The 11,205-nt window shown below is 52.2% G+C and overlaps 12 non-coding genes and 2 pseudogenes across 12 annotated transcripts in view; all 14 read left to right on the top strand.

The window, feature by feature from the left end:
- The window catches only part of LOC142191318 (5S ribosomal RNA), a 119-nt gene extending 29 nt beyond the window's left edge, over positions 1 to 90 (top strand). Inside the window, exon 1 of the ribosomal RNA XR_012714922.1 lies at positions 1 to 90. This exon is cut by the window's left edge and continues 29 nt beyond it. This is a non-coding gene — a ribosomal RNA (5S ribosomal RNA).
- Positions 91 to 805: 715 nt separating this feature from the next.
- LOC142189890 (5S ribosomal RNA) lies at positions 806 to 924 on the top strand. The gene has a single exon (XR_012713838.1). It is a non-coding gene; the product is annotated as a 5S ribosomal RNA (ribosomal RNA).
- A 714-nt stretch (positions 925 to 1,638) lies between these two features.
- On the top strand, positions 1,639 to 1,757 carry LOC142190001 (5S ribosomal RNA). Its single transcript, XR_012713941.1, has one exon. It is a non-coding gene; the product is annotated as a 5S ribosomal RNA (ribosomal RNA).
- A 714-nt stretch (positions 1,758 to 2,471) lies between these two features.
- LOC142190260 (5S ribosomal RNA) lies at positions 2,472 to 2,590 on the top strand. Its single transcript, XR_012714184.1, has one exon. It is a non-coding gene; the product is annotated as a 5S ribosomal RNA (ribosomal RNA).
- Positions 2,591 to 3,305: 715 nt separating this feature from the next.
- On the top strand, positions 3,306 to 3,424 carry LOC142191317 (5S ribosomal RNA). The gene has a single exon (XR_012714921.1). It is a non-coding gene; the product is annotated as a 5S ribosomal RNA (ribosomal RNA).
- Positions 3,425 to 4,138: 714 nt separating this feature from the next.
- Positions 4,139 to 4,257, top strand: LOC142191315 (5S ribosomal RNA). Its single transcript, XR_012714919.1, has one exon. It is a non-coding gene; the product is annotated as a 5S ribosomal RNA (ribosomal RNA).
- Positions 4,258 to 4,972: 715 nt separating this feature from the next.
- Positions 4,973 to 5,091, top strand: LOC142191314 (5S ribosomal RNA). The gene has a single exon (XR_012714918.1). It is a non-coding gene; the product is annotated as a 5S ribosomal RNA (ribosomal RNA).
- A 714-nt stretch (positions 5,092 to 5,805) lies between these two features.
- LOC142190232 (5S ribosomal RNA) lies at positions 5,806 to 5,924 on the top strand. The gene has a single exon (XR_012714158.1). It is a non-coding gene; the product is annotated as a 5S ribosomal RNA (ribosomal RNA).
- Positions 5,925 to 6,639: 715 nt separating this feature from the next.
- On the top strand, positions 6,640 to 6,758 carry LOC142191313 (5S ribosomal RNA). The gene has a single exon (XR_012714917.1). It is a non-coding gene; the product is annotated as a 5S ribosomal RNA (ribosomal RNA).
- A 714-nt stretch (positions 6,759 to 7,472) lies between these two features.
- LOC142190499 (5S ribosomal RNA) lies at positions 7,473 to 7,581 on the top strand (annotated as a pseudogene).
- A 714-nt stretch (positions 7,582 to 8,295) lies between these two features.
- LOC142190259 (5S ribosomal RNA) lies at positions 8,296 to 8,414 on the top strand. Its single transcript, XR_012714183.1, has one exon. It is a non-coding gene; the product is annotated as a 5S ribosomal RNA (ribosomal RNA).
- Positions 8,415 to 9,129: 715 nt separating this feature from the next.
- On the top strand, positions 9,130 to 9,248 carry LOC142191312 (5S ribosomal RNA). Its single transcript, XR_012714916.1, has one exon. It is a non-coding gene; the product is annotated as a 5S ribosomal RNA (ribosomal RNA).
- A 714-nt stretch (positions 9,249 to 9,962) lies between these two features.
- On the top strand, positions 9,963 to 10,081 carry LOC142189959 (5S ribosomal RNA). Its single transcript, XR_012713902.1, has one exon. It is a non-coding gene; the product is annotated as a 5S ribosomal RNA (ribosomal RNA).
- Positions 10,082 to 10,795: 714 nt separating this feature from the next.
- Positions 10,796 to 10,904, top strand: LOC142190391 (5S ribosomal RNA; annotated as a pseudogene).
- The last annotated feature ends 301 nt before the right edge of the window (positions 10,905 to 11,205 follow it).

Raw genomic sequence — 11,205 nt, 5'->3', positions numbered from 1 at the left:
CGATCTCGTCTGATCTCGGAAGCTAAGCAGGGTCGGGCCTGGTTAGTACTTGGATGGGAGACCGCCTGGGAATACCAGGTGCTGTAGGCTTTTGCTTTTCCTCACTTCCACCAGCAGGGGTCACTCTCCTCTATGCCATTTTTACATTCACTTTTTACACTGCACACTTGCTTCTTTTACATTCGCTTTCTCTCTTGCACTCTTTAGGCCTTGCAAAATCCTAGTATTCTCAGTCTTACCGCTATCACTCTTAGCAGCCGCAGCGGGCGTGGTGGCCACCAGCGTTGTGGCTTTTTACTTTTAATAATAGCAGGCTTCATTTCCATAGTATCTGGGCCTCCCGCCGGGCTGGAAGCCATAGCTAGTAACCTGCAGACCAATTTACAGGGCAACACAGGCTGAACATCTTTGCAGACAACGCGCCCTAAGAAAAGAGAAGCTGACTGAAAAGCAGCTTCGCTTCCAGGCACGGGCAACCATCTCAACTTCTTCCTTAGCCGACTACTGGACAATGGGCTCTGGTCCAGCTTGCTCTTTCTTTCACCCCCGGGATGGTTTCTTAGCCCTGCGCAGACCTTGGGCCCAGCCCTTTTGAAAGAGGGCGGCTGCGGCCTGTGACTGGTTGCTGAACAACACCTGTGGGTATAAGGGCCGCCCCCCAGCTCTTGCACTGCTCCTGTTGGAGTATGAAGTTCCCTTAAGAGAAGGCAAAAAGTGAAGAAGAAGGTCTAGCGTGAAGTAGTGCAAAGAGCTGCCAGCAGCCAGGCTGCAAAGTAGAAGAGGAGTAAGTGAGAAGCCTGTCTCTGCCTACGGCCACACCACCCTGAACACGCCCGATCTCGTCTGATCTTGGAAGCTAAGCAGGGTCGGGCCTGGTTAGTACTTGGATGGGAGACCGCCTGGGAATACCAGGTGCTGTAGGCTTTTGCTTTTCCTCACTTCCACCAGCAGGGGTCACTCTCCTCTATGCCATTTTTACATTCACTTTTTACACTGCACACTTGCTTCTTTTACATTCGCTTTCTCTCTTGCACTCTTTAGGCCTTGCAAAATCCTAGTATTCTCAGTCTTACCGCTATCACTCTTAGCAGCCGCAGCGGGCGTGGTGGCCACCAGCGTTGTGGCTTTTTACTTTTAATAATAGCAGGCTTCATTTCCATAGTATCTGGGCCTCCCGCCGGGCTGGAAGCCATAGCTAGTAACCTGCAGACCAATTTACAGGGCAACACAGGCTGAACATCTTTGCAGACAACGTGCCCTAAGAAAAGAGAAGCTGACTGAAAAGCAGCTTCGCTTCCAGGCACGGGCAACCATCTCAACTTCTTCCTTAGCCGACTCCTGGACAATGGGCTCTGGTCCAGCTTGCTCTTTCTTTCACCCCCGGGATGGTTTCTTAGCCCTGCGCAGACCTTGCGCCCAGCCCTTTTGAAAGAGGGCGGCTGCGGCCTGTGACTGGTTGCTGAACAACACCTGTGGGTATAAGGGCCGCCCCCAGCTCTTGCACTGCTCCTGTTGGAGTATGAAGTTCCCTTAAGAGAAGGCAAAAAGTGAAGAAAAAGGTCTAGCGTGAAGTAGTGCAAAGGGCTGCCAGCAGCCAGGCTGCAAAGTAGAAGAGGAGTAAGTGAGAAGCCTGTCTCTGCCTACGGCCACACCGACCTGAACACGCCCGATCTCGTCTGATCTCGGAAGCTAAGCAGGGTCGGGCCTGGTTAGTACTTGGATGGGAGACCGCCTGGGAATACCAGGTGCTGTAGGCTTTTGCTTTTCCTCACTTCCACCAGCAGGGGTCACTCTCCTCTATGCCATTTTTACATTCACTTTTTACACTGCACACTTGCTTCTTTTATATTCGCTTTCTCTCTTGCACTCTTTAGGCCTTGCAAAATCCTAGTATTCTCAGTCTTACCGCTATCACTCTTAGCAGCCGCAGCGGGCGTGGTGGCCACCAGCGTTGTGGCTTTTTTCTTTTAATAATAGCAGGCTTCATTTCCATAGTATCTGGGCCTCCCGCCGGGCTGGAAGCCATAGCTCGTAACCTGCAGACCAATTTACAGGGCAACACAGGCTGAACATCTTTGCAGACAACGCGCCCTAAGAAAAGAGAAGCTGACTGAAAAGCAGCTTCGCTTCCAGGCACGGGCAACCATCTCAACTTCTTCCTTAGCCGACTACTGGACAATGGGCTCTGGTCCAGCTTGCTCTTTCTTTCACCCCCGGGATGGTTTCTTAGCCCTGCGCAGACCTTGCGCCCAGCCCTTTTGAAAGAGGGCGGCTGCGGCCTGTGACTGGTTGCTGAACAACACCTGTGGGTATAAGGGCCGCCCCCAGCTCTTGCACTGCTCCTGTTGGAGTATGAAGTTCCCTTAAGAGAAGGCAAAAAGTGAAGAAAAAGGTCTAGCGTGAAGTAGTGCAAAGGGCTGCCAGCAGCCAGGCTGCAAAGTAGAAGAGGAGTAAGTGAGAAGCCTGTCTCTGCCTACAGCCACACCACCCTGAACACGCCCTTTCTCGTCTGATCTCGGAAGCTAAGCAGGGTCGGGCCTGGTTAGTACTTGGATGGGAGACCGCCTGGGAATACCAGGTGCTGTAGGCTTTTGCTTTTCCTCACTTCCACCAGCAGGGGTCACTCTCCTCTATGCCATTTTTACATTCACTTTTTACACTGCACACTTGCTTCTTTTACATTCGCTTTCTCTCTTGCACTCTTTAGGCCTTGCAAAATCCTAGTATTCTCAGTCTTACCGCTATCACTCTTAGCAGCCGCAGCGGGCGTGGTGGCCACCAGCGTTGTGGCTTTTTACTTTTAATAATAGCAGGCTTCATTTCCATAGTATCTGGGCCTCCCGCCGGGCTGGAAGCCATAGCTAGTAACCTGCAGACCAATTTACAGGGCAACACAGGCTGAACATCTTTGCAGACAACGCGCCCTAAGAAAAGAGAAGCTGACTGAAAAGCAGCTTCGCTTCCAGGCACGGGCAACCATCTCAACTTCTTCCTTAGCCGACTACTGGACAATGGGCTCTGGTCCAGCTTGCTCTTTCTTTCACCCCCGGGATGGTTTCTTAGCCCTGCGCAGACCTTGCGCCCAGCCCTTTTGAAAGAGGGCGGCTGCGGCCTGTGACTGGTTGCTGAACAACACCTGTGGGTATAAGGGCCGCCCCCCAGCTCTTGCACTGCTCCTGTTGGAGTATGAAGTTCCCTTAAGAGAAGGCAAAAAGTGAAGAAGAAGGTCTAGCGTGAAGTAGTGCAAAGGGCTGCCAGCAGCCAGGCTGCAAAGTAGAAGAGGAGTAAGTGAGAAGCCTGTCTCTGCCTACGGCCACACCACCCTGAACACGCCCGATCTCGTCTGATCTCGGAAGCTAAGCAGGGTCGGGCCTGGTTAGTACTTGGATGGGAGACCGCCTGGGAATACCAGGTGCTGTAGGCTTTTGCTTTTCCTCACTTCCACCAGCAGGGGTCACTCTCCTCTATGCCATTTTTACATTCACTTTTTACACTGCACACTTGCTTCTTTTACATTCGCTTTCTCTCTTGCACTCTTTAGGCCTTGCAAAATCCTAGTATTCTCAGTCTTACCGCTATCACTCTTAGCAGCCGCAGCGGGCGTGGTGGCCACCAGCGTTGTGGCTTTTTACTTTTAATAATAGCAGGCTTCATTTCCATAGTATCTGGGCCTCCCGCCGGGCTGGAAGCCATAGCTAGTAACCTGCAGACCAATTTACAGGGCAACACAGGCTGAACATCTTTGCAGACAACGTGCCCTAAGAAAAGAGAAGCTGACTGAAAAGCAGCTTCGCTTCCAGGCACGGGCAACCATCTCAACTTCTTCCTTAGCCGACTCCTGGACAATGGGCTCTGGTCCAGCTTGCTCTTTCTTTCACCCCCGGGATGGTTTCTTAGCCCTGCGCAGACCTTGCGCCCAGCCCTTTTGAAAGAGGGCGGCTGCGGCCTGTGACTGGTTGCTGAACAACACCTGTGGGTATAAGGGCCGCCCCCAGCTCTTGCACTGCTCCTGTTGGAGTATGAAGTTCCCTTAAGAGAAGGCAAAAAGTGAAGAAAAAGGTCTAGCGTGAAGTAGTGCAAAGGGCTGCCAGCAGCCAGGCTGCAAAGTAGAAGAGGAGTAAGTGAGAAGCCTGTCTCTGCCTACGGCCACACCACCCTGAACACGCCCGATCTCGTCTGATCTCGGAAGCTAAGCAGGGTCGGGCCTGGTTAGTACTTGGATGGGAGACCGCCTGGGAATACCAGGTGCTGTAGGCTTTTGCTTTTCCTCACTTCCACCAGCAGGGGTCACTCTCCTCTATGCCATTTTTACATTCACTTTTTACACTGCACACTTGCTTCTTTTACATTCGCTTTCTCTCTTGCACTCTTTAGGCCTTGCAAAATCCTAGTATTCTCAGTCTTACCGCTATCACTCTTAGCACCCGCAGCGGGCGTGGTGGCCACCAGCGTTGTGGCTTTTTACTTTTAATAATAGCAGGCTTCATTTCCATAGTATCTGGGCCTCCCGCCGGGCTGGAAGCCATAGCTAGTAACCTGCAGACCAATTTACAGGGCAACACAGGCTGAACATCTTTGCAGACAACGCGCCCTAAGAAAAGAGAAGCTGACTGAAAAGCAGCTTCGCTTCCAGGCACGGGCAACCATCTCAACTTCTTCCTTAGCCGACTACTGGACAATGGGCTCTGGTCCAGCTTGCTCTTTCTTTCACCCCCGGGATGGTTTCTTAGCCCTGCGCAGACCTTGCGCCCAGCCCTTTTGAAAGAGGGCGGCTGCGGCCTGTGACTGGTTGCTGAACAACACCTGTGGGTATAAGGGCCGCCCCCCAGCTCTTGCACTGCTCCTGTTGGAGTATGAAGTTCCCTTAAGAGAAGGCAAAAAGTGAAGAAGAAGGTCTAGCGTGAAGTAGTGCAAAGAGCTGCCAGCAGCCAGGCTGCAAAGTAGAAGAGGAGTAAGTGAGAAGCCTGTCTCTGCCTACGGCCACACCACCCTGAACACGCCCGATCTCGTCTGATCTCGGAAGCTAAGCAGGGTCGGGCCTGGTTAGTACTTGGATGGGAGACCGCCTGGGAATACCAGGTGCTGTAGGCTTTTGCTTTTCCTCACTTCCACCAGCAGGGGTCACTCTCCTCTATGCCATTTTTACATTCACTTTTTACACTGCACACTTGCTTCTTTTACATTCGCTTTCTCTCTTGCACTCTTTAGGCCTTGCAAAATCCTAGTATTCTCAGTCTTACCGCTATCACTCTTAGCAGCCGCAGCGGGCGTGGTGGCCACCAGCGTTGTGGCTTTTTTCTTTTAATAATAGCAGGCTTCATTTCCATAGTATCTGGGCCTCCCGCCGGACTGGAAGCCATAGCTCGTAACCTGCAGACCAATTTACAGGGCAACACAGGCTGAACATCTTTGCAGACAACGCGCCCTAAGAAAAGAGAAGCTGACTGAAAAGCAGCTTCGCTTCCAGGCACGGGCAACCATCTCAACTTCTTCCTTAGCCGACTACTGGACAATGGGCTCTGGTCCAGCTTGCTCTTTCTTTCACCCCCGGGATGGTTTCTTAGCCCTGCGCAGACCTTGCGCCCAGCCCTTTTGAAAGAGGGCGGCTGCGGCCTGTGACTGGTTGCTGAACAACACCTGTGGGTATAAGGGCCGCCCCCAGCTCTTGCACTGCTCCTGTTGGAGTATGAAGTTCCCTTAAGAGAAGGCAAAAAGTGAAGAAAAAGGTCTAGCGTGAAGTAGTGCAAAGGGCTGCCAGCAGCCAGGCTGCAAAGTAGAAGAGGAGTAAGTGAGAAGCCTGTCTCTGCCTACAGCCACACCACCCTGAACACGCCCTTTCTCGTCTGATCTCGGAAGCTAAGCAGGGTCGGGCCTGGTTAGTACTTGGATGGGAGACCACCTGGGAATACCAGGTGCTGTAGGCTTTTGCTTTTCCTCACTTCCACCAGCAGGGGTCACTCTCCTCTATGCCATTTTTACATTCACTTTTTACACTGCACACTTGCTTCTTTTACATTCGCTTTCTCTCTTGCACTCTTTAGGCCTTGCAAAATCCTAGTATTCTCAGTCTTACCGCTATCACTCTTAGCAGCCGCAGCGGGCGTGGTGGCCACCAGCGTTGTGGCTTTTTACTTTTAATAATAGCAGGCTTCATTTCCATAGTATCTGGGCCTCCCGCCGGGCTGGAAGCCATAGCTAGTAACCTGCAGACCAATTTACAGGGCAACACAGGCTGAACATCTTTGCAGACAACGCGCCCTAAGAAAAGAGAAGCTGACTGAAAAGCAGCTTAGCTTCCAGGCACGGGCAACCATCTCAATTTCTTCCTTAGCCGACTACTGGACAATGGGCTCTGGTCCAGCTTGCTCTTTCTTTCACCCCCGGGATGGTTTCTTAGCCCTGCGCAGACCTTGCGCCCAGCCCTTTTGAAAGAGGGCGGCTGCGGCCTGTGACTGGTTGCTGAACAACACCTGTGGGTATAAGGGCCGCCCCCCAGCTCTTGCACTGCTCCTGTTGGAGTATGAAGTTCCCTTAAGAGAAGGCAAAAAGTGAAGAAGAAGGTCTAGCGTGAAGTAGTGCAAAGGGCTGCCAGCAGCCAGGCTGCAAAGTAGAAGAGGAGTAAGTGAGAAGCCTGTCTCTGCCTACGGCCACACCACCCTGAACACGCCCGATCTCGTCTGATCTCGGAAGCTAAGCAGGGTCGGGCCTGGTTAGTACTTGGATGGGAGACCGCCTGGGAATACCAGGTGCTGTAGGCTTTTGCTTTTCCTCACTTCCACCAGCAGGGGTCACTCTCCTCTATGCCATTTTTACATTCACTTTTTACACTGCACACTTGCTTCTTTTACATTCGCTTTCTCTCTTGCACTCTTTAGGCCTTGCAAAATCCTAGTATTCTCAGTCTTACCGCTATCACTCTTAGCAGCCGCAGCGGGCGTGGTGGCCACCAGCGTTGTGGCTTTTTACTTTTAATAATAGCAGGCTTCATTTCCATAGTATCTGGGCCTCCCGCCGGGCTGGAAGCCATAGCTAGTAACCTGCAGACCAATTTACAGGGCAACACAGGCTGAACATCTTTGCAGACAACGTGCCCTAAGAAAAGAGAAGCTGACTGAAAAGCAGCTTCGCTTCCAGGCACGGGCAACCATCTCAACTTCTTCCTTAGCCGACTCCTGGACAATGGGCTCTGGTCCAGCTTGCTCTTTCTTTCACCCCCGGGATGGTTTCTTAGCCCTGCGCAGACCTTGCGCCCAGCCCTTTTGAAAGAGGGCGGCTGCGGCCTGTGACTGGTTGCTGAACAACACCTGTGGGTATAAGGGCCGCCCCCAGCTCTTGCACTGCTCCTGTTGGAGTATGAAGTTCCCTTAAGAGAAGGCAAAAAGTGAAGAAAAAGGTCTAGCGTGAAGTAGTGCAAAGAGCTGCCAGCAGCCAGGCTGCAAAGTAGAAGAGGAGTAAGTGAGAAGCCTGTCTCTGCCTACGGCCACACCGCCCTGAACACATCTGATCTCGGAAGCTAAGCAGGGTTGGGCCTGGTTAGTACTTGGATGGGAGACCGCCTGGGAATACCAGGTGCTGTAGACTTTTGCTTTTCCTCACTTCCACCAGCAGCGGTCACTCTCCTCTATGCCATTTTTACATTCACTTTTTACACTGCACACTTGCTTCTTTTACATTCGCTTTCTCTCTTGCACTCTTTAGGCCTTGCAAAATCCTAGTATTCTCAGTCTTAACGCTATCACTCTTAGCAGCCGCAGCGGGCGTGGTGGCCACCAGCGTTGTGGCTTTTTTCTTTTAATAATAGCAGGCTTCATTTCCATAGTATCTGGGCCTCCCGCCGGGCTGGAAGCCATAGCTCGTAACCTGCAGACCAATTTACAGGGCAACACAGGCTGAACATCTTTGCAGACAACGCGCCCTAAGAAAAGAGAAGCTGACTGAAAAGCAGCTTCGCTTCCAGGCACGGGCAACCATCTCAACTTCTTCCTTAGCCGACTCCTGGACAATGGGCTCTGGTCCAGCTTGCTCTTTCTTTCACCCCCGGGATGGTTTCTTAGCCCTGCGCAGACCTTGCGCCCAGCCCTTTTGAAAGAGGGCGGCTGCGGCCTGTGACTGGTTGCTGAACAACACCTGTGGGTATAAGGGCCGCCCCCAGCTCTTGCACTGCTCCTGTTGGAGTATGAAGTTCCCTTAAGAGAAGGCAAAAAGTGAAGAAAAAGGTCTAGCGTGAAGTAGTGCAAAGGGCTGCCAGCAGCCAGGCTGCAAAGTAGAAGAGGAGTAAGTGAGAAGACTGTCTCTGCCTACAGCCACACCACCCTGAACACGCCCTTTCTCGTCTGATCTCGGAAGCTAAGCAGGGTCGGGCCTGGTTAGTACTTGGATGGGAGACCGCCTGGGAATACCAGGTGCTGTAGGCTTTTGCTTTTCCTCACTTCCACCAGCAGGGGTCACTCTCCTCTATGCCATTTTTACATTCACTTTTTACACTGCACACTTGCTTCTTTTACATTCGCTTTCTCTCTTGCACTCTTTAGGCCTTGCAAAATCCTAGTATTCTCAGCCTTACCGCTATCACTCTTAGCAGCCGCAGCGGGCGTGGTGGCCACCAGCGTTGTGGCTTTTTACTTTTAATAATAGCAGGCTTCATTTCCATAGTATCTGGGCCTCCCGCCGGGCTGGAAGCCATAGCTAGTAACCTGCAGACCAATTTACAGGGCAACACAGGCTGAACATCTTTGCAGACAACGCGCCCTAAGAAAAGAGAAGCTGACTGAAAAGCAGCTTCGCTTCCAGGCACGGGCAACCATCTCAACTTCTTCCTTAGCCGACTACTGGACAATGGGCTCTGGTCCAGCTTGCTCTTTCTTTCACCCCCGGGATGGTTTCTTAGCCCTGCGCAGACCTTGCGCCCAGCCCTTTTGAAAGAGGGCGGCTGCGGCCTGTGACTGGTTGCTGAACAACACCTGTGGGTATAAGGGCCGCCCCCCAGCTCTTGCACTGCTCCTGTTGGAGTATGAAGTTCCCTTAAGAGAAGGCAAAAAGTGAAGAAGAAGGTCTAGCGTGAAGTAGTGCAAAGGGCTGCCAGCAGCCAGGCTGCAAAGTAGAAGAGGAGTAAGTGAGAAGCCTGTCTCTGCCTACGGCCACACCACCCTGAACACGCCCGATCTCGTCTGATCTCGGAAGCTAAGCAGGGTCGGGCCTGGTTAGTACTTGGATGGGAGACCGCCTGGGAATACCAGGTGCTGTAGGCTTTTGCTTTTCCTCACTTCCACCAGCAGGGGTCACTCTCCTCTATGCCATTTTTACATTCACTTTTTACTCTGCACACTTGCTTCTTTTACATTCGCTTTCTCTCTTGCACTCTTTAGGCCTTGCAAAATCCTAGTATTCTCAGTCTTACCGCTATCACTCTTAGCAGCCGCAGCGGGCGTGGTGGCCACCAGCGTTGTGGCTTTTTACTTTTAATAATAGCAGGCTTCATTTCCATAGTATCTGGGCCTCCCGCCGGGCTGGAAGCCATAGCTAGTAACCTGCAGACCAATTTACAGGGCAACACAGGCTGAACATCTTTGCAGACAACGTGCCCTAAGAAAAGAGAAGCTGACTGAAAAGCAGCTTCGCTTCCAGGCACGGGCAACCATCTCAACTTCTTCCTTAGCCGACTCCTGGACAATGGGCTGTGGTCCAGCTTGCTCTTTCTTTCACCCCCGGGATGGTTTCTTAGCCCTGCGCAGACCTTGCGCCCAGCCCTTTTGAAAGAGGGCGGCTGCGGCCTGTGACTGGTTGCTGAACAACACCTGTGGGTATAAGGGCCGCCCCCAGCTCTTGCACTGCTCCTGTTGGAGTATGAAGTTCCCTTAAGAGAAGGCAAAAAGTGAAGAAAAAGGTCTAGCGTGAAGTAGTGCAAAGGGCTGCCAGCAGCCAGGCTGCAAAGTAGAAGAGGAGTAAGTGAGAAGCCTGTCTCTGCCTACGGCCACACCACCCTGAACACGCCCGATCTTGTCTGATCTCGGAAGCTAAGCAGGGTCGGGCCTGGTTAGTACTTGGATGGGAGACCGCCTGGGAATACCAGGTGCTGTAGGCTTTTGCTTTTCCTCACTTCCACGAGCAGGGGTCACTCTCCTCTATGCCATTTTTACATTCACTTTTTACACTGCACACTTGCTTCTTTTACATTCGCTTTCTCTCTTGCACTCTTTAGGCCTTACAAAATCCTAGTATTCTCAGTCTTACCGCTATCACTCTTAGCAGCCGCAGCGGGCGTGGTGGCCACCAGCGTTGTGGCTTTTTACTTTTAATAATAGCAGGCTTCATTTCCATAGTATCTGGGCCTCCCGCCGGGCTGGAAGCCATAGCTAGTAACCTGCAGACCAATTTACAGGGCAACACAGGCTGAACATCTTTGCAGACAACGTGCCCTAAGAAAAGAGAAGCTGACTGAAAAGCAGCTTCGCTTCCAGGCACGGGCAACCATCTCAACTTCTTCCTTAGCCGACTCCTGGACAATGGGCTCTGGTCCAGCTTGCTCTTTCTTTCACCCCCGGGATGGTTTCTTAGCCCTGCGCAGACCTTGCGCCCAGCCCTTTTGAAAGAGGGCGGCTGCGGCCTGTGACTGGTTGCTGAACAACACCTGTGGGTATAAGGGCCGCCCCCAGCTCTTGCACTGCTCCTGTTGGAGTATGAAGTTCCCTTAAGAGAAGGCAAAAAGTGAAGAAAAAGGTCTAGCGTGAAGTAGTGCAAAGGGCTGCCAGCAGCCAGGCTGCAAAGTAGAAGAGGAGTAAGTGAGAAGCCTGTCTCTGCCTACGGCCACACCACCCTGAACACGCCTGATCTCGGAAGCTAAGCAGGGTCGGGCCTGGTTAGTACTTGGATGGGAGACCGCCTGGGAATACCAGGTGCTGTAGGCTTTTGCTTTTCCTCACTTCCACCAGCAGGGGTCACTCTCCTCTATGCCATTTTTACATTCACTTTTTACACTGCACACTTGCTTCTTTTACATTCGCTTTCTCTCTTGCACTCTTTAGGCCTTGCAAAATCCTAGTATTCTCAGTCTTACCGCTATCACTCTTAGCAGCCGCAGCGGGCGTGGTGGCCACCAGCGTTGTGGCTTTTTACTTTTAATAATAGCAGGCTTCATTTCCATAGTATCTGGGCCTCCCGCCGGGCTGGAAGCCATAGCTAGTAACCTGCAGACCAATTTACAGGGCA

This window comes from Leptodactylus fuscus, chromosome 1, assembly GCF_031893055.1.
Source record: "Leptodactylus fuscus isolate aLepFus1 chromosome 1, aLepFus1.hap2, whole genome shotgun sequence".
In the NCBI taxonomy this organism is placed as follows: domain Eukaryota; kingdom Metazoa; phylum Chordata; class Amphibia; order Anura; family Leptodactylidae; genus Leptodactylus; species Leptodactylus fuscus.
This window is presented reverse-complemented; position numbering and strand designations above follow the sequence as displayed.